Source organism: Colobus angolensis, unplaced genomic scaffold (genome assembly GCF_000951035.1).
Source record: "Colobus angolensis palliatus isolate OR3802 unplaced genomic scaffold, Cang.pa_1.0 Scaffold176, whole genome shotgun sequence".
Classification (NCBI taxonomy): Eukaryota; Metazoa; Chordata; class Mammalia; order Primates; family Cercopithecidae; genus Colobus; species Colobus angolensis.
Genome location: NW_012114888.1, coordinates 3337679 through 3360732, shown reverse-complemented (window position 1 = coordinate 3360732; position 23054 = coordinate 3337679). Strand labels below are relative to the sequence as shown.

The following is a 23054-nucleotide window of genomic DNA, read 5'->3' as shown; positions in this document are numbered from 1 at the left end:
CAGGTTGTCTCTACCTGCAGAATGTCTTGCTGGTACTTGAATTGGAATTGTGTTGAATCTGTTAGTCAATTTGAGGAAAATGGACATTATTACTGTATTGGATTTTCTGATCCATAAAATTGCATTTCTCTGCTTAGGACTTTTTTTTTTTGAGGCGGAGTCTCGCTTTGTCGCCCGGACTGGAGTGCAGTGGCCGGATCTCAGCTCACTGCAAGCTCCGCCTCCCGGGTTTACGCCATTCTCCTGCCTCAGCCTCCCGAGTAGCTGGGACTACAGGTGTCCGCCACCTCGCCCGGCTAGTTTTTGTATTTTTAGTAGAGACGGGGTTTCACCGTGTTAGCCAGGATGGTCTCGATCTCCTGACCTCGTGATCCGCCCGTCTCGGCCTCCCAAAGTGCTGGGATTACAGGCTTGAGCCACCGCGCCCGGCCAGGACTTCTTTATCTCAAAAATGTTTTATAGTTTCAATGTACATGTCTTACACATATTTAATGGACTTATCCTTAAGTATTTCACATTTTTGATGGTATTACATTTGATATTATTTTCATAATTTCAATTTCCAGTTGTTCATTGCTAATATATAGAAATACAACTAATTTTTATGTATGAGTTTTGTATCCTGTAGCCTCACTAAACTTACTTGTTCGTTTTAGTAGCTTTTTTTGGGCATATTTCATACATAGACAATCATGTTATCTGTGAATAAAGACAGTTTTGTTTCCTTCTTTGCAATCCGGTTGACTTTGATTCCCTTTTTCTTGCCTAATTGCATTGGTTAGAACCTCTAGTACAGTGTTGAATTAGAAGTGGTAGGGCCATAGAGGACATCCCTATCCTGTTACTGATTTTTGGGGAAAGCAAAATTTTTCACCGTTAAAGTTAGCTGTAGGTTTTGTTTATTTGTTTGTGGCTATTGTAAGTGGGGTTGCCTTCTTGATTTCTTTTTCTGTTAGTTCATTATAATGTATACATATACATGTACAATGTATATATTACAATATATGATTGGTATATAGAACTGCTACTGCTTTTTAATGCTGATTTTGTATCCTGCAAATAAACTGAATTTGTTTATATCTAAGAGTTTTTTGGTGGAGTCTTTAGGTTTTTCTAAATATAAGATTATGTCATTTGCCAAGAGGGATAATTTGACTTTTTTTCCAATTTGGATGCCTTTTATTTATTTCTCTTTTCTGATTACTCTGGCCAGGAATTCCAGTACAATGTTGAGTAGGAATGGCGAAAGTGGACATCCTTGTCTTGTTCCAGTTCTTAGAGGAAAGGCTTTCAGCTTTTCCCCATTCAGTAAGATGTTAGTTGTGGGTTTGTCATATATGGCCTTTAGGGAAGCTTTAATTTTATAAATGTGTTTTGATCTTTCTTGTTGTTGTAATCCCCATATACATACACTGTGTCCTTTGGTATTTATTTTTCTTGAACTGTGGACTTTGTGTGTGTGTGTGTGTGTATGTTCATACAGTTAAGTATATTTAAATATGTTTAAATACAGATTTAAAACAAGCCTACTATGGACTATCTTTTTCTAGTCTAGGACTCTGTTGACTGCTGTACATTTTTGCTGCTGAGAGAACTAGGGGGAAAGAAAAGATTGCATTCATTAATAGAGTAGGCTATGAATGAGCCAGAGTGATTCTCCCCAGTGGTATGAATAAGACAATTGTCTGTTTTCAATGGCAGTGTTATGCTGAGTGTTTATGATGGCACTGCAGAGAGACACAGACGAGGTGGTAATACTGTAGTGATTTTTATCCATTGTGGGAAAATCTGGTAAAGAGTGGAGGTCTGTTATGGCAGATGAAGTCCTCCCAGCACAGTCAGAGAAAAAGAGGCAGGTAGTTCAGTAGGAAACAACTGTTTACCAAGGCATTGGAAGAGCTGAGAAGTCAAATAGAGTGTGTTGAAGCAAGCTAAAGATGAGCAACAGCAGAAAGCTACTGTCATCCCTAGGGCTGACACAGGAAGAAGGTAGTATTACCAGAGCCCGGGAATGATGTTGCCGAGCAAGAACTGGAACTATTGTGAGGGCTGTTGGGACCTGGTCGGAGGGCTGTCTGGTGGGAGCTTCAGCCATGGAGAACACATAGCCACCGAGAGAGAGAGAGAGAGAGAGAGTGTCACTCCTCCCCTCTCCCCTGTGACATGTGCAGAGCAAGAAAGGGTATAAAATGGATCCAAGGGCCAAGACTAGCATGAAGATCCTTCTTCAGAGTGAATGCCTATTCTGGTGTGTAGTATATTCAATACCTACATACAATCTGGAAGGGAGGAAAAAAGCTGTGTGGTCAGGGTCAAGAAGAACTAATATGTCTGTCACCAAACTCAGGGGGAAAGGAAATCAGGTATTGAGGCACAAGCTGGAATTGCTGTGGTAATATATGCCTGTAGGATGGGATGAGGTAATTATGACAAACTTCCCACTTAAAATATTAAGCATATGCATTAAAAAACCTCACATCAGCTATTTTGTAAGCTTATCTGTCATTGTTGTTTTATTGAATTAGTATATATTATTTAGGGAGAGGAAGTGGCAGTACATATGGAGATAGAAGGAAGAACACTTTTTATAGTGTAAGCAACATTGTAATTTAATATACACATTAATCTTTATAGGCAAAATGGTAGGTATTTCTGTGACAATGCCTTTTTTCAGAGAGCCACATTAACAGTGATACCCTGGTATCTCCAGGCCTCTTTTTGATGAGTTTAGACAGAGAAACTGTGCCCGAGGTGGGTACTAATCTCTCTGAATCAATGCTATTTGGTGTTTGTTTGTTTTGTTTTTTTGAGACGGAGTCTTGCTCTGTCACCCAGTCTGCAGTGGAGTGGCATGATCTCGGCTCATTGCAACCTTTGCCTCCTGGGCTCAAGCAATTCTTCTGTCTCAGCCTCCTGAGTAGCTGGGACTACAGGCACGTGCCACCACACCTGGCTGATTTTTGTGTTTTTAGTAGAGATGAGGTTTTGCCATGTTGGCCAGGCTGGTCTCGAACTCTTGACCTCAGGTGATCCACCTGCCTTGGCCTCCCGAAGTACTGGGATTACAGGCGTGAGCCACCATGCCAGGCAATGCTATTTGGTTTTATAGTAATGTTTCTTCAATTTCTATAATTCCGGCAGTTCTTGAAAAATTCCTAATTAGAGTTGGGTTTCTGTAAAAGAGGACATATCCACAGGAGTCCTGTAATTAAGCCCTTGCTGGTATGGAGGGCTTGGCCTGGCCAGTGACACAAGGTCAAGGGATGATATAAGTTTGAGCAGTTTTTTCTGCTTCAAAAGGCCAAATGGACATCAAGCATTTATGTGTTACAAGAACATATAAGTTAACGAAAACAAGTTGTGTCTTTGAATTATAACAACTCAGGTGAGACTATTAGTTATTTCAAATTGATCACAATTCTTGATTGGATATTAATACTATAGATTTCCAAACTTTTCTTTTCTTTCTTTTATCTTTTTCCTTTTTTTTTTGAGACAGGGTCTCACTCTGTTTCCCAGGCTGAAGTGCAGTGGTGTGATCTCTGCTCACTGCACCCTCCACCTCCTGGGCTCAAGTGACCCTACCACCGCAGCCTCCCGAGTAGCTGGGACTATAGGTACATGCCACCACACTCGCTAGTTTTTTTTTTTTTTTTTTTTTAATTCAGTAGAGATGAGGTCTCACTATATTGCCCAGGCTGGTCTTGAATTCCTGGGCTCAAGTGATCTTCCCACCTCAGCCTCCTGAGGAGCTGGGACTACAGACGTGTGCCACCAGGCCAGGCTAATTTTTTTGATATTCAGTAGAGATGAGGTCTCACTATATTGCCCAGGCTGGTCTTGAATTCCTGGGCTCAAGTGATCTTCCCACCTCAGTCTCACAGGCATGAGCCACTGCACCCAGTCCCAAACTTTCTCTGTATAACTGATTAACAAAATATTCAGTGAGTTATTACCTAATGCATTGTAATTTGCTTGATGCAATCTTTCAGTATTTCATATATCCAATCCTTGTGGGAAAAGGCTGATAAAGCTTGAAAAACTAATAAAGAGACTTCTGGTTTCAGCCTAGATACGTGGCATGCAGAGCTGTTATCCTTACAAGAAGAAGCTGGACAAATGGAAAATTAATGACTTTTTCTGAACCTAGGAAGAAATGGAGATTTTAGGGCAAATGATTAACTCAAAATCACGAGAGAGACAGGTACCACTGCAGAAAGAAACAGGACCTGAACATTTGCTTACCTGTGACAGATACTGTTGAATGGCATATAAACCAGTAAGAAGATTAAACCAGAAATTTGTAATGAATTGCTTAAAGTTGGGGATCACAGATATAGGGGTTTCTCGCCCTCTTACAGGCTTTTCCTCCAGGATTCCTGCCAGGTACTCACAGGGAAGATCAGGGAGAATCCTAAGAAAGTTTTTCTTGTGTCTTGGCTGGGTTAGAAGAACAAAAGCCACTGCCAAAATCTGCCTAGATATCTCTCCATCTCCCTAAGGAACAAAAGTCTTAATCTGCAGGAATAAGGTAACAGAAAGTGAGAGTACTGGTGGAAACCCACTGTAACTGGGGAAGGAGAAGAGGAAAAAGAAAGAAGCTCTACTTTCTTGGGAAAGAAAATGAATGCCTGGTAAACCTGGCATTGTGTTTGGAGGAGGATCAGGAATGCTTGTGAAAGCCACAACCCCAAGACCCAGGTTCACAGTATCTGCATAATATTGCAAATTAATCAGAATATCAGAGAATACCTCCATTTCCCACCTCCCTACTACAAAGCTAACAAGCATCAAATAAAAAATAACAATGGAATAAGGCCTGGGGAACCGCAAAAGAGAGATTCTCTTTGGGGTGCAGTACAGAAACTTAAAAGTCAAATATGGAGACCCAAAACCAAGTGAGGGGAAGACATTGAGAAAAACCGTGTGGCAAATTACCCTAATGCCGTAAAAACAAGCTATCAGTACAGGAATTTGAAGACTCTTGAGGCCCTGAGCATAACCATAGAAATAATAATCTTCAAACCTAGCCCACCTCCTGATTATATTAATACAAACCTCAATGCTAAAGGCCTATCAGAAAAAAGGTATACTCATCTTCAAGTATAAAAAGTATTTACCTCAGTACCATTTTGATACAAAATGTCTGACCATCCGAAATACATTACGAGACCAAAAAGGCAAGAAAAGGCAAGAGACAAAGCAATCACCAGAACCAGGCTCATGTATGACACAGATGTTGGAACTATTAGATAATTTTTTTTACAACTATGATTAATATTTTTGAAGCTCTAATGGAAAAAGTAGATAACATGCAAGATCAGATAAGTAATTTTAGGACGGAGATGGAAAATAAAAGAAAAAAAATCAAATTCAAATGCTAGAAACAAAAAATACAGTAACAAATGAAGAATACCTTTACTGGACTGTAAAAGTCAATGAACTTAAAGATATTGGAAGGCAAAAAGTGAAATAATCAGAATATCCAAGAGAAGAGTACCAATGTCAAATGGTATAACATTCACATAATTAGAATCTTGTGAGGAAGAGAGAGAATGAGAATGGGACAGAAATATTAGAAGAAATAATTGCTGAGAGTTTTCCAAAATTAGTGACAGATGCCGAACCACATATCCAAGAACTTTAGAGAACACCAAGCAAGATAAATACCAAAACAACAAACAGATACCCAGGCATATCACATTTGAACTGCTTAAAACTAAAGACAAGGTGTCTGGGTGCAGGAAGGGGGTTGGGGGAGGAGTAGGGGAGGAAGCACTATGTACAGAGGAAAAGGATAAGAAATACAGCAGACTTTTCAGTAAAAGACCATGCAAGCAAGAAGACAGTGGGGTGGCTTCTTTCAAGTGTTGACAGAAGAAATTGTCAACCCAGAATTCTATATCCAGTGAAAATGTCCTTCACAAATGAAGAAGAAAAAAAGACTTTTTGAGACAAACAAAAACTGAGGGAATTTATTGCCAGCAGACCCACTCTACAAGAAATGTTAAAGGAAATTCTTCAGGCAGAAAAAAGATGATATAATTTGGAAAACTGGATCTACAAAAAGAATCAAAGAATGTCAGAAATGAAGTAAGTGAAGATAAAATCTTTTAAATATTTAATTGTTCTAAAAATAAGTGATTTTTAAAAAATAAAATTTATAAAAATGTGTTGTGTGTTTATAGCATATGCAAAAGTGAAATGTATGACAACAATGGCACAAAGATGGGAAGGAGGAATTGGTAAAATACTGTTATAAGGTCCTATGCTCCTTGTGAAGTGGCTATATTATTTGAACTGAGATTATTTAAAAACGTATTGTAAACCCTAGGATAACTATTTAAAAAGTTAAAAAAGAGGTATAAATAATGTTAATAGAGGTGATAAATTGAATAATAAAAAAACTCAATAAAACCGAGAGAAAGCAGAAAAAGGAGGAAAAAAGGAACAAACTGAATAAATAGAAAACAACTAACAAGATAGTAGATTTTGACCCTCCATATAAATAGTTGCTTTAAATGTGAAAATGTGAATCATCTAAAAGACAGAGATCATCAGATTGGATTTTAAAAAGCAGATACAACTTATAAGCTGTCTACAAAAAAAAAGCCCACTTTAAATATAAAGACTTAGATACATTATGCTAAATGAAAGAAGTCATGCACAGAAGATCAGCCACTGTGTGGTTCCATTTATATGAAATGTTTAGAAAGGGCAAATATGTAGAAACAAAGTATATTAATGGTTGCCGAGGGCTGGAGGTGGAAAACTGGTATTTACTGTTAATGGATACCAGGGATCTTATTGGAGTGATTGTGTTGTTGGTTGCATAACTTGGTAAATTTACTAAAAATCATTGAATTGTATGCTTAAATTGGGTGAATTGTGTGGGATATGAATAAAATTCATAAAATTCATAAAAAATAAAAATCAATAAAATTGATTTTTATAAAAACAGTAAGTGTGGTGATGCCAAAAAAAAAAAAAAAAAATGACCGTGGCCAGTTTGGCCATTTCTTGTAGAAGAGTCTCAGCCACCTGAAGACTTCCAGATCCTTAATAACTCATCAGGTCCCTGCCAGCACAGGGAACATTGTAGACCTGTCAGCAATTAAAGGAACAAAAGTAATGAAGATTTACACTAAAAATTGAGTGTGAAATAATGACATTCCCAGATAAACGAAGACTGAAATGTTAAAATCTGTTCATTTTTGCTTCAGTGATTTGGTATTCTGTTTTTAGATGTGTCTACTTTAATAATTTTTATATCTTCCTGATGACATTATGATGAAGGGTCTTTCTGTCTATAATATTTATTGTCTAAAGTCTATTTCGTCTGATACAAACGTAGTTACTCTAGTGCTTTTATGGTTGGTGTTACCTGGCATATGTTTTCCAGTCCTTTTACTTTCAACCGGGGTGTGTGTGTGTGTGTGTGTGTGTGTGTGTGTGTTTTAATCTACAGTAGTGGCTCCAAGCAATTTAGCCCCCTTGTGACATTTGGCAATAGCTGCAAATATTTTTGGTTGTCACGCCTGCATGGCAGCTACTGACATCTAATGAATAAAGGCCAGGGCTACTACTAAATATCCTATGATGCACAGGAGAGGCCTTACGACAAAGAATTATCCAGCCTGAAATTTCTGTGGTGCTAAGGTTGAGAAGCCCTAATCTAAAATGTGCCTCTTTTAGATAGCATACAGTGCAATCTTGGGTTTTTCCCCAGTGTGACACTTGCTGCCTTTTGATTGCAATGTTTAGTCCAGTCCCATTTAATGTAAGTATTCGTATGGTTGGATTTATATCTGCAGTTTTGCTATTATTTTCTATATATTTCATGTAAGTTTTGATTCTTTGTTTCTTTTTCACTGTCTCCATGTGTGTGGGAGAGAGAGTACTCGTTTACCATTTTAATTCCTTTGTGTTTTTTCCACTATATTTTTGTGTTAGTTTCATAGTGGTTGCTCTAGGGATTACAATAGTCATCTGAACTTAATCTCAGTCTACTTGAGTGTGATGCTAATTTAATTCCAGTAAAATATTGAAACTTTCTTTGATTCTAGCTCCATTACCACATCCCTCCATCATGCTAGTATCATAAAATATGTATCATCTATATATGCTACAACCCTAACAATACAGCATTGTAATTATGTTTAATTCAGTTTTATGTCTTCTTAAGAGTTTAGAGAAGAGAAAAATGTATATATGTATATAGTTTTTTATAGTTACTCATATTTTTTACATTTTCCAGTGCTCTTAATTTCTTTGTGTGGCTTTGAGTCATTGTCTAGTATCATTTCCTTTTACCTAAAAGACTTCCTTTAGTATTTCCTGTAAGGCAGATCTGCTAGCAACCAATTCATTGCTATGGATAGCAGCAAATAGTCTTTTTTAGGTTTATAACATGTGTATATAGCCCTTAATAATGTATTGTTTAGTCTTGCCTATTTTTGTACTTCCTGAGTCTTTTTTGTCAATATTTTAAACATTTTGAGCAGTTAATACATTTACATGGTCTACATATAAAAGCAAATTTAAAAAGGACAGATTGAAAAGGTATACCTCACCCCCAACTCTCCATTTCTCCTTAACATTGTAGTAACCACTTTTCTTAGATGTTTGTCATTTCAGTGTTTCTTTACATAAATAAAAGCGAATACAAATATATGTGCTAATTTCCACCTTTTCTCTGACAAAAGGTAGTATACCATGCATTCTGTACCGCACCTTATGTTTTTCATTTAATTTGTCCTAGAGATTTTGGCATATTAGTACGAAGAGGTATTCTTCATTCTTTTCTTTCATAGCTGAATGGTCTTCTATTGTGTGGATATACCATAATTTAGTCCTTTGTTGGTGGGCCCTAGGGTTGTTTCTTACAGTAATCAAACAATACTGTAGCAGGAAACCTTGAGCATCTTATGTATGTGCGGGTGTATTTGTAGAATAGATTCCTGGGAGTGGGACTGTTAGATTAAAAGGTATATGCATTTGCAATTTTAGATGACATTGCCAGATTCTTCTCACTAGAAGTTGTATCATTTTTTACTTCCTCCACAATATATGAAAGTGCTTATTTCCCCATCTTCTTGCCAACAGGGTGTGTTATCAAACTTCCGGATTTTGTTTTTCTTTTCTTGAGACAGAGTCTCAATCTGTCGCCCAGGCTGGAGTGCACTGGTGTGATCTCGGCTCACTGCAGCGTCTGCCTCCCAGGTTCAAGCAATTCTCCTGCCTCAGGCTCCTGAGTAGCTGGGATTACAGGTGCCCACCACCATGCCTGGCTAATTTTTGTGTTTTTAGTAGAGATAGGGGTTTCTCCATGTTGGCCAGGCTGGTCTCAAACTCCTGACCTCAAGTGATCCACCCGCCTCAGCCTCCCAAAGTGCTGGAATTACAGGCATGAGCCACCACACCCAGCCCTCAGTGTCATTTTAATTTGCATTTCTCTTATAAGTAATGATGAATATCTTCTTAAAAGTTTAAGGGCCATTTGTATTTTTTTTTCTGTGAATTGCCTACTTATATTCTTTGTCTATTTCCACCCCTGCTCCCATGGGCTTATCTTTTTTCTTGAGTCCTAGGAGTTTTTTGTATATTACAGAGATTAGCCCTTTATCTGTGATGAATTGCAAATGTTTTTTGAGTTTTTCCTTTTTTGCTTTGCTTATGTATTTCCTCCTTCTTAGAAGTTTGTTGTAACTATCAAGTGGTCAGAATCTTCAGTTTTTTTATTTTTAATTTTTTATTAAATTTTTATTTTTTAGAGATAAGGTCTCTGTCATCCAGGCTGGATTGCAGTGGTATAATCATAGCTCACTGCAATCTGAAACTCCTGGGCCCAAGCAGTCCTCCTGCTCCAGCCTCACAAATAGCTAGAACTACAGTTGCACACCACCACACCTGGCTAATTTTTATTTTATTTTAATTTTTTTTATTTTTTATATGGGGAATGGCTATGTTGCCCAGGCTGCCCTCAAACTCCTGGCCTCAAGTGATCCTCCCACCTTGGCCTCCCAAAGTGCTGGGATTACAGGCATGAGCCACTATACCTGGCCCATTTTTTTTTTTTTTAAGATGCCTGGACTTTATCATTAGAAAGATATTCCCCACCAAATGGCCACCAAATTGTCCCAACACTGGTGACTAAAATGTCCATATTGACCCCACTGATTTGAGATGCCTTCTCTTTCATCCACTGACTATCTATATATATTTCTGGACTTTCTGTTCTGGTCCATTGGTATTTCTGTATTCATGAATTAATACCACAGTACCAATTTGTTATGGACTTTAGAGCATATTTTAAAATCTGGTAGGGCTAGTGGCTTCTCATTGCTTTTTTTTCCCCCTGAGTTTTCCGGGTTCTTCTTGTTTGTTTAGTTTTGTGTATGACTCTAAAATTAATTTGCCTATTTTCTGTCCAAATGCCTATTGGTATTTTTATTGGATAGCATTGGATTTATGAGTCGAAGTGGGAGAATCATTTTTATGAATGTTGACTCTTCCTATTCAAAGACCTCCTGTGACTTTCCATTGATTAAAACCTTTTGTGTTCTTCTGGAGTGTTTTTGAGTTTTCCACTTAAGTTTTGTACATTTCTTAAGTTTATTCCTGGATATTTTATATTTTTGATACTATTATAAACAAGGTCTTCTCATCCATTATATATATATATCTTCTCATCCATTATATATATATATATATTTATTATTATTATTATTATTATTATTTGACAGTCTTGCTCTGTCGCCCAGGCTGAAGTGCAGTGGTGTGATCTGGGCTCACTGCAGCCTTGACCCCCTGGGCTCAAGCAGTCCTCCCACCTCAGCCTCCTGAGTAGCTGGGACTATAGGCATGCACCACTCTGTCCAGCTAATTTTGTTCATTTTTTGAGGAGACCACGTCTCACTTTGTTTCCCAGGGTGGTCTTGAACTTTTGAGCTCTGGTGATCCTCCTGCCTTGGCCTCCCAAAGTGCTGGGATTACAGGCATGAGCCACCACATCCAGCTTCATCCATTATGTCTTTAACCTCTATTGTTGTTCTGGATTTCCTTTATTTTCTTTTTTAAAAAAGATTGTGCTTAGCCCCATTTTTTTCATTTTTTTACCCTCATTTTCATAGCCCGGGATATTTTCTGAAAGTTTTCAAGTGATTCTTACTATATTTCTGTCTTGCAATGAATTATCTTGAAAATTAATATGAGAAATCAACATTGTGAAGATTGATTAGGATTTCTAGTGTAAATATTGGATGTAATGGTGAGTTTATCATAAGTCCTTAAAGGGTATGAAGGCTGAACCCCAGAGTTTATTTTGACATTGGTTTAGTGGAGGCAGGCTGAGCATGAACCAGAACTTGAAGCCCTGAAAGTTAACTGATTAGCTACTGAATAACTATTTTAGCTAAATGTTGAATGGCAAGGATTAAAAATAAGTATTTATCCAAACCAAAATATCACCAACTTAAAATGAACCTCTGAGTTAAATAAATCTGCAATTTTATTCAGAAATATATTATTGCAATTTTATTAAAAATTTCAGGAATCATCTTTTTAAAGTTTGACATTGAAGGCAAGAGATAATTTCTTTTCTTTCTTTCCTTTTTCTTTTCTTTCTTCTTCTTTTTTTTTTTTTTTACGGAGTCTCACTCTGTCACCCAGGCTGGAGTGCAGTAGCGTGATCTTGGCTCACTGCAACCTCTGCCTCCCTGGTTCAAGGCTACTGCCTCAGCCTCCCGAGTAGCTGGGATTATAGGCGCCCACCACCATGCCCAGCTAATTTTGTATTTTTAGTAGAGATGGAATTTTGCTGTGTTGTTCAGGCTAGTCTTGAACTCCTGACCTCAGGTGATCCACCCACCTTGGCCTCCCAAAGTGCTGGGATTACAGGCATGAGCCACCACGCCCAGCCAGCAAGAGATAATTTCTCGGCACCATCAGTTGCTAGATTGCATGTGAGTTCATTAGATTGTATATGTGTCATACCAAAGAAATAACTAGAAATTAAATGCCACTCTAAAAGTTTCTTTTGCAATGTTATAAATGTTAATGCAGCAAACAATTCTACAAAGACTAGAATTATGTTATAATCTAATATCTATTATTGTATCTTGTATTGTTACTTAAATTTTTAGGTATTTATTGGCTTAACCAAATATATTGTTTTTCCTTAAGTTATTTAACTATTGCACTCTTCATTCATTAATTCACTCAAATATTCACTGGCTGTTTACCTATTTTTAAATGTATTCCCCTTTTAAAGGCCAGGTTTATTGAGGTATAATTTACATACAACAAAATTCTTTTCTTTTAAATATACAGTTCAATGAGTTTTGACACTGCGTACACTTGTGTAACCACCACCAAAATCAAGATAATAGAACATTTCTATCCCCCTGGAAATCTGCTTTTGCAGAACATGCCCTTCTCCTACCCTAGCTCTTGGCAACTACTGATCTGTTTTCTGTCTCTATAGTTTTGCCATTTTTAGAATATCATGTATTAGATAACCTTTTGTTTTCTAGCTTCTTTCACTTAGCATAATGCTTTTGAGATTCATCTGTGATATAATGTGTATCAATAGTTTGTTCCTTTTTTATTGCTGAGTAATATTCCATTGTCTGGATATATCACAGTTTACTTATATATTTGCCATTCATTGAACATTTGGGTTGTTTTCAGTTATGAAGTATTATAAATAAAGCTGCTATGAACATTTGCTTACATGTCTTTGTGTGGGCACGGGTTTTCATTTCTGTTGGAATAAATACCCAAGGTGAGATTCCTTGGTTGCATGGTAAGTGTATGTTTAACTTTAAAAACCTGGCAATCATTTTCAAAATATCTGAACATTTTTCATTTCCATCAGCAATGTATAAGCTTTTCAATTGTTCCACACCTTTACCAACTTTTGTTATTTAGGAATTTTAAATTTTATCCCTTCTAGTGTGAAATGGTATCTTATTGTTTTAATTTGCATTTCCCTATTGACTAATAACGTTGAATATCTTTTCTCATGCCTATTTGCCATCCATATATCCTCTTTGAAGTCTCTGTTTGTACTTGTTTGCCCATTTTAAATTTATCTTTTTTTGTCTAATTGAGTTGTGTATTTTATATTTTCTGGATACCAATCCTTTGTCAGATACATGGTATGCAATATTTTCTACCTGTCTATGGCCTGTCTTTTCATTTCCTGAACTGTGTCTTTTGAAGAACAGAAATTTTAAGTTTTTGACAAAGTCCTGTTTATCAGTTATTTTTTCCTTTATGGTTTGTGCTTTTCGTCTTTATCTTAATACATTCTTAATAGGTTAACTATTTTGTATATCAAATTAACAGCTCTCACAGTCATTAATTGGTACTTTATTCTTACAATAATAAAGATAAATATATCTCTCAATAGATTAATACAATTTTTACTCCATCTTACATATAGACTTAATAAATACAAATGGTACACTTTTTATATTACTCAGATTGTTACGCTGGTCACTGTGCCATCGTGCAATAATTGGTCACTAACAGTTAAGGAATACCAAAAATGATATTGCAGGGGACGTTCAGTTACTTCTGAAGATCAGAGATGATTTTTGCCTAAGTCAAGCTTTGGGATATCCCTAGTTTATATTGGCTGGTTCTTTGTGTTTGTTTTGGCATTAAGTACAGTTTTAAATCTTTCCATAAAGAGACTCAAGCGCAATCATAATTTTTCACAAGACTAAGTCATATGTTGGCTACCCAAGCATTTGCTGACTATTTGTTGTACAGGGACACAGGCCCTACTCACAGGGATGGCTATGGGAACATTATGCAAAGGGAGTTATTAAGAAATTAGCTTTGCGATCCCTCTGGGATATCTTCCTCCTCCTATGGAATCAAGAGAGTGGTTTGGATGAGGCTTGTGGCCTTTAACATTTCATGTGTATAAGGATCACTGTCATCCAGACATTGGAACTTTTAAAATTCCATGACTTTCTTTCACTATACCAGAGTAATTGTGACCCAGCTTCATTTGCTTAAATGCAGTTAAGATTTTGCTGAATTTTTAGTGTTTAAGAGATTGTGTTGGGACACCAGGTGATGGGAAGAGAAAATAAAAGGTTTCTGCCCCTGAGTTGACACTCTTGAGTGGAACACAACTGTGCACAGTGAGCCAAAGGGTGAGGCAGGCTGTGTGGCTGAGTTTAGGGTATGTGGGGATCAGTTGTAGGAGATGAGACAGGAAACATATTCAGGCAATAGATTGTGGGGGACCTTGATTGCCCTTGTGGGGCCCAAGGCTTCTTTCCATTAAAAAGTGAATTGGCATTCATGAGTGAAGGCTTGGGCTGATTTAGGCCTACCTGGGAGTGACCCTGGCCTCCTATGCTCTATGTCATTGAAAACAGTAAGAGTTAAGATAATTGGGGGCTGTTGTGCCTGCCTTGGTTGTCACATGGAGCTGCCCCTCCACTGGGAAACTGTAGATTGGCATGGGGACATTTGGCATGCCTGAGGGTGGTATAAAAGATTGACAGGAAAAGGGGCTGTGGTTTTCTTCATCAACAAAATCCACAAACAAGGCCGGGCGCGGTGGCTCATGCCTGTAATCCCAGCATTTTGGGAGGCCGAGGCGGGCGGATCACGAGGTCAGGAGATCGAGACCATCCTGGCTAACACAGTGAAACCCCGTCTCTACTAAAAATACAAAAAAATTAGCTGGGCATGTGGCAGGCGCCTATAGTCCCAGCTACTCGGGAGTCTGAGGCAGGAGAATGGTGTGAACCTGGGAGGCGGAGCTTGCAGTGAGCCAAGATCATGCCACTGCACTCCAGCCTGGGTGACAGAGCAGGCCTCTGTCTCTAAACAAACAAACAAAATCCACAAACATCTTGCCCATCATCTGTGGCAATCATATGTGACCTGTGTGGATGAGGGGCAGAAGTAACTGTAGACTTGGGTAGCTGCCATGCCTCCCATTGAGATGAAGCTGCAGTCCCTGATGGGTTTCCTCTCCTGTGTCCTAATATAAAGGTAAGTAAATATTGTATTAAATGGAAACCAGTGTGTGTCTTGGGACTCTGGTTGCCACTTTGATCTCATCACCATAGCTGTGCCACTGCACTGACACCTTGAAATGGAAGGTTAGCATTACGAACTCGGCTAACTGGACTTGTTTTGGGGTTGTGGGGGATCTGAATGAGGGTTACAGCAATGATAAGGTGAGAATAGGGAGGATCATCTGCCTTCAGGACAGGCACTGAGAGTCCTGTCAGCAGTTCTGGCACATGGTCTGGGGAAGAAGGAAGAACAGAACTTCCAGCTATAGCTCTGGTGAGAGGTCTGAATGGGGCCAGGAGCTCTTTTTAGCTGTTTAAACATTTTGAAAGTTTTTATTTTAAATGACAAAATTTAGCAGTGCTTATATATGCCAAGCAGCATTCCAAGCATTTTATTTATTTTTATTATTTTATTTTTGAGACAGGGTCTTGCTCTGTTATCCAGGCTGCAGAGCAGTAGTGTGATCATGGCTCACAGCAGCCCCAACATCCTGGGCTCAAATGATCCTCCCAACTTCGGCCTCCCAAAATGCTAGGATTACAGGAGTAAGCCATGGCTCCTGGCCCATTCCAGACATTTTATAAATATTAACTCATTTAATTCTTCTAACAACTCAATACCATTTATAGTTTCCTGATGAGAAAATTGAGGCACAGAGAAGTTGAGTGACTTGCCCAGGTCACATAGCTTAGTAAATGGTGAAGCTGAGCTTTAAATCCAGGCAGTCTGCCTCTAGACTCCCTGCTCTGAACCCTTCTGATTCCTATAGCTTCTCTTCCCAGTTCTTCCTCATAAGAAATAAGTGGTTTACGGTTTTGCTCCAGTGTTTGGGTTTCTTTGCGGCTGCTCAAGATCAACCAGTTCTTCGGGGAAGGGAACCCCAAGGCTCCACCGCCCAGCCTGACTGACTGCATTGGCATGGTGGACAGCAGGGCAGAATCCATTGACAAGAAGATTTCTCGATTGGATGCTGAGCTAGTAAAGTATAAGGATCAGATCAAGAAGATGAGAGAGGGTCCTGCAAAGAATATGGTTAAGCAGAAAGCCTTGCAAGTTTTAAAGTAAAAGTGGATGTATGAGCAGCAGCAGGGCAATCTTGAACAACAGCCATTCAACACGTAACAAGCCAATTATACCATCCAGTCATTGAACGACACCAAGACCACGGTTGATGCTATGAAACTGGGAGTAAAGGAAATGAAGAAGGCATACAAGCAAGTGAAAATCAACCAGATTGAGGATTTACAAATCCACCTAGAGCATATGATGGAAGATGCAAATGAAATCCAAGAAGCACTGAGTCGCAGTTATGGCACCCCAGAACTGGATGAAGATGACCTGCAATTCCGGAAGGTGTTCCCACTGACACAAAAAACAAGGATGAAGTTCTTCTGGTGGATGAATTTGGATTGCCACAGATCCCTGCTTCATAGATCAGCATCATTGAAGTATATCTTTAAAACAAACACATATTATGGGACTAGGAAATATTTATCTTTCCAAATTTACCATAACAGATTTATGTTTCTTTCCTTTCTTTGAAGGAAAGTTTAATTACATTGCTCTTTGATTTTTTCCATTAAGAGACTCATTGCTTGGGAAATGCTTTTTTTTGTACTAAAATTTGATTCCTTTTTTTCTTATGAAAATTGCACTTAGTTTAAAAGTATCTTTGGCTTGTATGACTTGTTTTCATTCATTAGTAATACTTTGAAATAAAACTAAGGAAATGGAATGTTAAAAATCTATGACAGTGTAACTCTACAGTGTCAAAATGACCCGATAAATTGGTAAGACAAAGATGAGATTATTGGGGCTGTTCATATTATGATTCAGAATCATTTTCTATTGTGGTATTATAGGTTGGTTAAAGTGATTGCCTTTTTGATGGGTTTTATTGTGTCTTGTGAACAAATCATTTCTGTGTCCAATATTGGAATGGAATTGCCACTATTGTATCATGAGTGGGTATTTTGATTCTATGGTTCCCTCAGTATTACATCTTGACTTGTAATCAATAATGAATATTTCTTGATATTTAGTGTATAGGACATTTATTTATACTCAATATTTTTCAAAAGGATATAATTTTAATAATATCACTTCAGCTTAAAACCTCTACTGTGGAAACCAAATTTAATAGAATTTTAATGTCATTTCAGCCTATAACTCCACTATAGAAACCAAATTAACCATTGTGAGGAAAGAGCAAGGGACAATCTGGGCTTGGGCCCTGGGTCTGCCATTTACTAACTACTGAGTAGTCTATTCAACTTCTCTAAACTTCTGTTTCCCTGTTAGTAAAATCATGCTAATCTCATAGAGCTTTTGTGAGGAATAATTGAGGTAATGGTCATAAGTACCTTGTTAACCACAATGGGCTATTCTCATATGTGGGATTGTTAACAATAAAAAAGCAACTGCTTCAAAAAAAAGAGAAGTGGAATTAATCATTTTTAAAATGTCATTGTTTGTTGCTATTGTTGTTGTTTTGAGAGAAGGTTTCACTCTGTTGCCTAGGCTGGAGTGCAGTGGTGTGATCTCAGCTCACTACAACCTCTGCCTCCTGGGTTCAAGCAATTCTCCTGCCTCAGCCTCCCAAGTAACTGGGACTGCAGGCGTGTGCCATCACACCCAGCTATTTTTTTGTACTTTTAGTAGAGCTGAGGTTTCACCATGTTGGCCAGGCTGGCCTTGAACTCCTGACCTGAAGTGATCCACCCACCTCAGCCTCCCAAAGTGCTGGGATTACAGGCATCAGCCACTGTGCCCAGCCAAAATGTCATTGTTGATGACTGAGTCAGAACACTCACACAGGTTACAGCTGCACAGGGTGACATCACTGGGCAGTTTCCAGGAAGCATGGATTCCTTATGGTGTGTGTGGGTGAATATAACACCTGCCCTTTGGTTTGTACCCCTGTCCTGATACCAAGGAAGCCCTGTGCTGTGGTTTTAGGGCCTCATATCACATTTGTTGACCCCCCACTTGCTACTGAGACAGCGCCCTCTCCAAAGTTCTTGGGGTTGGAAGGTGTATTTCCCCCTTCTCTTGGCATCGTTGACAGGGTCCATGGCTTTGATGCTCCTGCAGTCTCCTACTTTGCCTTTCCATAGGAGAGTGAGTAAATTTTCTTTGGAAGGAAACCCAGGCAAGTCTGAGCAATGAGTGTGCATTTGGGGCTCTCTGGGATTCAGACATTGCTTTGTGGTGGTGTTTTTGCTTTTGCTTTCTTTTTTCTTTTCTTTTCTTTCTTTCTTTTTTTTTTTTTTTTGTTGTTGTTGTTTGAAGAAATTTTATTGTCAATTATACCACGGGCTGCCCCACCCAGGCACATTAGTCATGGCAAAGGAAGCAAATCATTCCTTTTTGAAGATGAGCCTTATATTACAATGAATCATTATATTAATCCTTACATGAAGTCCATTTGTTATGTGTGGTGGTGATTGTATTTTGTCCATATTTCCTTTGCTGGGTGGGGAGATCAACTGTAGCTTTTTCATCATGATTTTCATTTCTTGCTACAAAGTAGTGATTTGGTTTCTAGGTTGGTATTGTAAGGAGCCTAATGCTTTGTCACAGTACTCCAGCTCCTCACACTGCTGGCTGAACAGAGGCTGCTAAAATAGGTTCATCAAGTTGTTTTTTTCATCGTCATGTTTTGTACCAAATGAAGCGTGACACATCCCACTCTGTGACAGAAGCTGTGACAATTGGTTCTGTGTGGTGGCCTAAAATTACAGAATGTTACCTGCTGCTTACTAAGGAAGAATCTTCTGGAGGTTTTCCCTGTACCTCTGCTTGGAGCCCACAATAGAACTTGTGTATGGCATCTAATAAATTGCAATCCCAGTGTGAAAATGACCTGCAGGCACAGAGAAGAAATAACTTAGTCACATAAAGTTTTGGAGTTCTCAAATCACTCATCTAATGTTATTTTTAAACATCCATCTCTCATTTGGTTACTTTCTTTAATAGTCCAATTCTTTATGTGTAATACAGAAATCGAATATCATAAATGGGCTTGATAAAAGTCATTCTCTGCCTCATGGAATTTTAGTTTTTACAAATAACCTTAGAATAATTCAGGTAACTAAGGTATTTGGAGCAACAGTGCTTACTTGTACATGAAGAACTCTCTATCACTCTCTATTCTCCATTTTTCTGCAAGTAACTCAGTTAGCTAGATTAACAAACATTGTCATAGAAACAAAGTCTTTTTTAAAAAAGCTATGGATCCTTGTGTTTATATTTTCAAAAAGCCATAAACAGGCATTTATCCCTTATTAAGAGGACTTAAACAGGTGTTTACACATTAAGACAGTGATGATTTTAAAACATAATAAAACTCTAAGTTAAGGCTTTTGTTTTGAAACCCACATTCATAGCTACTTATATGTGGAACACCTTTGCATTTGGGGGCAACATGCTATTAAGGCTGTTGACCCTAGTACTCACTGCTCGCCACTACACACACAGACACACACACACACACACACACACACACACACACACACACACACCCCAGAGAGAAAGAGTGGTTTTTTAGAGCCCAGGACCATCAAAATGGATTTTTAACTTATCAAGCCTTGAACTAGAATAGGAAACTCACGTTTGTTCTAGTGTCTATGTGTTTAATAGTTCATACCATGAAGTTATATGTTGATTGCAGATGTGGGAAGCAAAATGGAAAAAAAAATACATCTTGCTAGCAAACATCGCCGACTGCCTTCACTAACTGCACTTAGCACAATACGTAATCATCTTTTCTCTTTGTTTACTTATTTATGGTCTACCCCTCCCTACCTGCTCTAGACTGAAGTTGAAAAAGGCAAGGCCTTTGCTTGTATTCCTCGAGATTGCTCAAATATTGTTTGCAAGAGAGTCCCCATAGCCTTTGGTGGGTTGATAGCTCTGATAGGGAGGGTATTTTGTCAACCCTGGGCCTTCACTTTGGAAGCCGTGCTGTGTTGTGATTAATTCTAATAAACCCATGCAGCATCTGAAGATAACCCCACAGGAAATTGAATTTTGAAGCAAACGTGTTTATTTCTTGGAAGCTTAATAGATAGATTGGAAGAACAGAAAAAAAAAGAATATTTTGCTTCTAGCTTTGGAAGCCAGAGAAACCACAGGCTGAGGGGCATGTCCTTGTCCCTCAGACTCCTATTAGCTTGCAGCTCTAATTTCTATCCAGGGTAATATGACCGAGGGGAACTATTTGCATCTTTGAAAATTCCACTCTTCTACTGGCTTATAACAATAGAACAGTGCAAATGTATCTTGTGTGTTCTCTACCATTGTGGATAAGTACTAATGAAGTCTGTTTCTGGCAATTCTCATTAAGTGATTTAATTTTAGAAGTGGAAAGAACCATACCTATTGGAACACTTGAATTTCAGCAGACTATTATATTAAACTTTATTAAGAATAAGAATTATCCCCTGGAATTTTATAAGATCACCTCAAATCAAATTGTATTTTCAAAAATGACCGTAAAGATAATTGCAGTCAGATTAATATAGTTATATGTATAAGGACCAGAGGTGATCCTTTTGTGGGCATGCTGATTTGAAGTCCTTTGTTCAGCCTGTTTGTTCTTAAGTTTGGATTTTGTTGTACTGTGAGACCTCACCGTTAACATCCACTCATGTGATCCTTTATCACTTTTTTGAGAGGTTTTATTCTGGAAATTCAGGATATAGTCTTGGCAGTCTAAAAATGTAGGTGATTTTGCTTTGCTATATCATCTCAGTGATCCTCGAGGGTTATTTGGATGATCAGTTCCATCAACTAGGGTCCCCTTCTTTTCTCTTCTCTGCCACGGCTGTGAGAGAGGTCTTGGAGGATGATAATGCCAGGTAGAGGAGGATACAAGGTGTATGTGGGGAATTCTGAGGAGTTGAATATGAATGTTTATGTGTAGGGGCAAATGGCAGTGGGAAGCGAAATTGGCAGATGCCAGTGCTTTGTGGGCCTTGAATGCCATGTTAAGGAGCTTGGATTTTTTTTTTCCCATGGGTGATGAAGCTGCTCAATAATTTTAAGCAGGGCCATGGCATAATTAGCCTCATTTGTGGTTCAGAGAAATTAGTCTGGTGGCTGATGGAGAAGGAATGATTGGGGAATCAGGGGAGAAGCAGGGGGGATAGTTAAAGAAACGATTGCAGAAAATCCAGTCAGGGAGCTTGAACCAGAGTAATGATAATAAGGAGAAGAGGAGGTGACCAGGAAAATGCTTGAGAAGTAGAGTTGGCAGGAGTGGGAAAGGACAAGATGTGGGGGTGATGAGGTGCTACCCAGTGGCACTAAATTTTTGTGCTTGAATCAAATAATTGCTCAAGTCCTAGAACCAGAGTTGCTTTCTGTGGAAAATCTTGTCTGTGATTATAGAACTTCTCTTCAGCAGATAAGAATATGCAAGTCAAGATCTTTGATTTATTTTTCTTAACAAGTATCATTACAACCAATATACCTGGAAGCTGTAGCCTATAGATCTTTTACATTACCAGCTATTGAGGTCCTCAGTAATGACCTTAATCATGTTTGTTGTTCATCTTGTTCTTGTCAGAAGGCTGGCTGAAAATTTTGGTAGTTGAGAGAGGAATATTCTTAAGTAATATATTACTAGTTTCTCAAAAAATAATTTAAGTCAAAACATCAGGAAATGAAAGATTTGACCATGTTATTTTGCCCTGCAGCCTTTCACTCCTGGAATTGCCCTTATCGAGCCAAACTAACTTTATGTCTTTAGTTTTCCCTTAGAGCTACTCCTATATGGAATGCCTTCACATTTAGGAGAAAAATGTTATTAAGGCTATTGACCTTCGTGGCCCCCTCCCCCAATTTCCACAAAACCCTGAGATAGTTTCTTCTTAGAGCACAAGACCAACAAAATATTTTTTTGAGTTATCGAACCTTGAGCTAGAGTAGGAAACCTATGTTTGTTCTAGTGTTTTCCATTTTGTTCTTGTCAGCAAGAAGCACAGAGTTTTAAGCTTATTTTCTATGGTTTTCCTCAAACAACTTTTAAAATTATTATTTTTATTTATTGTGCTCTTTATTTTATTTATTATGCTCATATATTAATTGGATTTGTGTTTTTAGTTTAACCCATTTTAGTCACTTGGATAAATATTTTTTACTATACTTTAAGTTCTAGGGTACATGTGCACAACATACAGGTTTGTTACATATGTATACATGTGCCATGTTGGTATGCTGCACCCATTAACTCGTCATTTACATTAGGTATATCTCCTAATGCTATCCCTCTCCCCTACCCCCACCCCGTGACAGGCCCCAGTGTGTGATGTTCCCCACCCTGTGTCCAAGTGTTCCCATTGTTCAGTTCCCACCTATGAGTGAGAACATGCGGTGTTTGGTTTTCTGTCCTTTGATAGTTTGCTCAGAATGATGGTTTCCAGCTGCATCCATGTCCCTACAAAGGATATGAACTCATCCTGTTTTATGGCTGCATAGTATTCCATGGTGTATATGTGCCACATTTTCTTAATCCAATCTATCATTGATGGACATTTGGGTTGGTTCCAAGTCTTTGCTATTGTGAATAGTGCCACAATAAACATATGTGTGCATGTGTCTTTATAGCAGCATGATTTATAATCCTTTGGGTATATACCCAGTAGTGGGATGGCTGGGTCATATGGTACATCTAGATCTAGATCCTTGAGGAATCGCCATACTGTTTTCCATAATGGTTGAACTAGTTTACAATCCCATCAACAGTGTAAAAGTGTTCCTGTTTCTCCACATCCTTTCCAGCACCTGTTGTTTCCTGACATTTTAATGATCACCATTCTAACTGATGTGAGATGGTATCTCATTGTGGTTTTGATTTGCATTTTTCTGATGGCCAGTGATGATGAGCATTTCTTCATGTGTCTGTTGGCTGCATCCATGTCTTCTTTTGAGAAGTGTCTGTTCATATCCTTTGCCCACTTTTTGATGGGGTTATTTGATTTTTTCTTGTAAATTTGTTT

General features: G+C 38.3%; 1 protein-coding gene and 1 pseudogene across 3 annotated transcripts in view; both read left to right on the top strand.

The window, feature by feature from the left end:
* SLC9A7 (solute carrier family 9, subfamily A (NHE7, cation proton antiporter 7), member 7) overlaps nucleotides 1–23054 on the top strand; it is a 137842-nt gene that overhangs the window by 17515 nt on the left and 97273 nt on the right. The gene's annotated exons all lie outside the window — the stretch shown is intronic.
* LOC105509491 overlaps nucleotides 15205–23054 on the top strand; it is a 15758-nt pseudogene continuing 7908 nt past the window's right edge.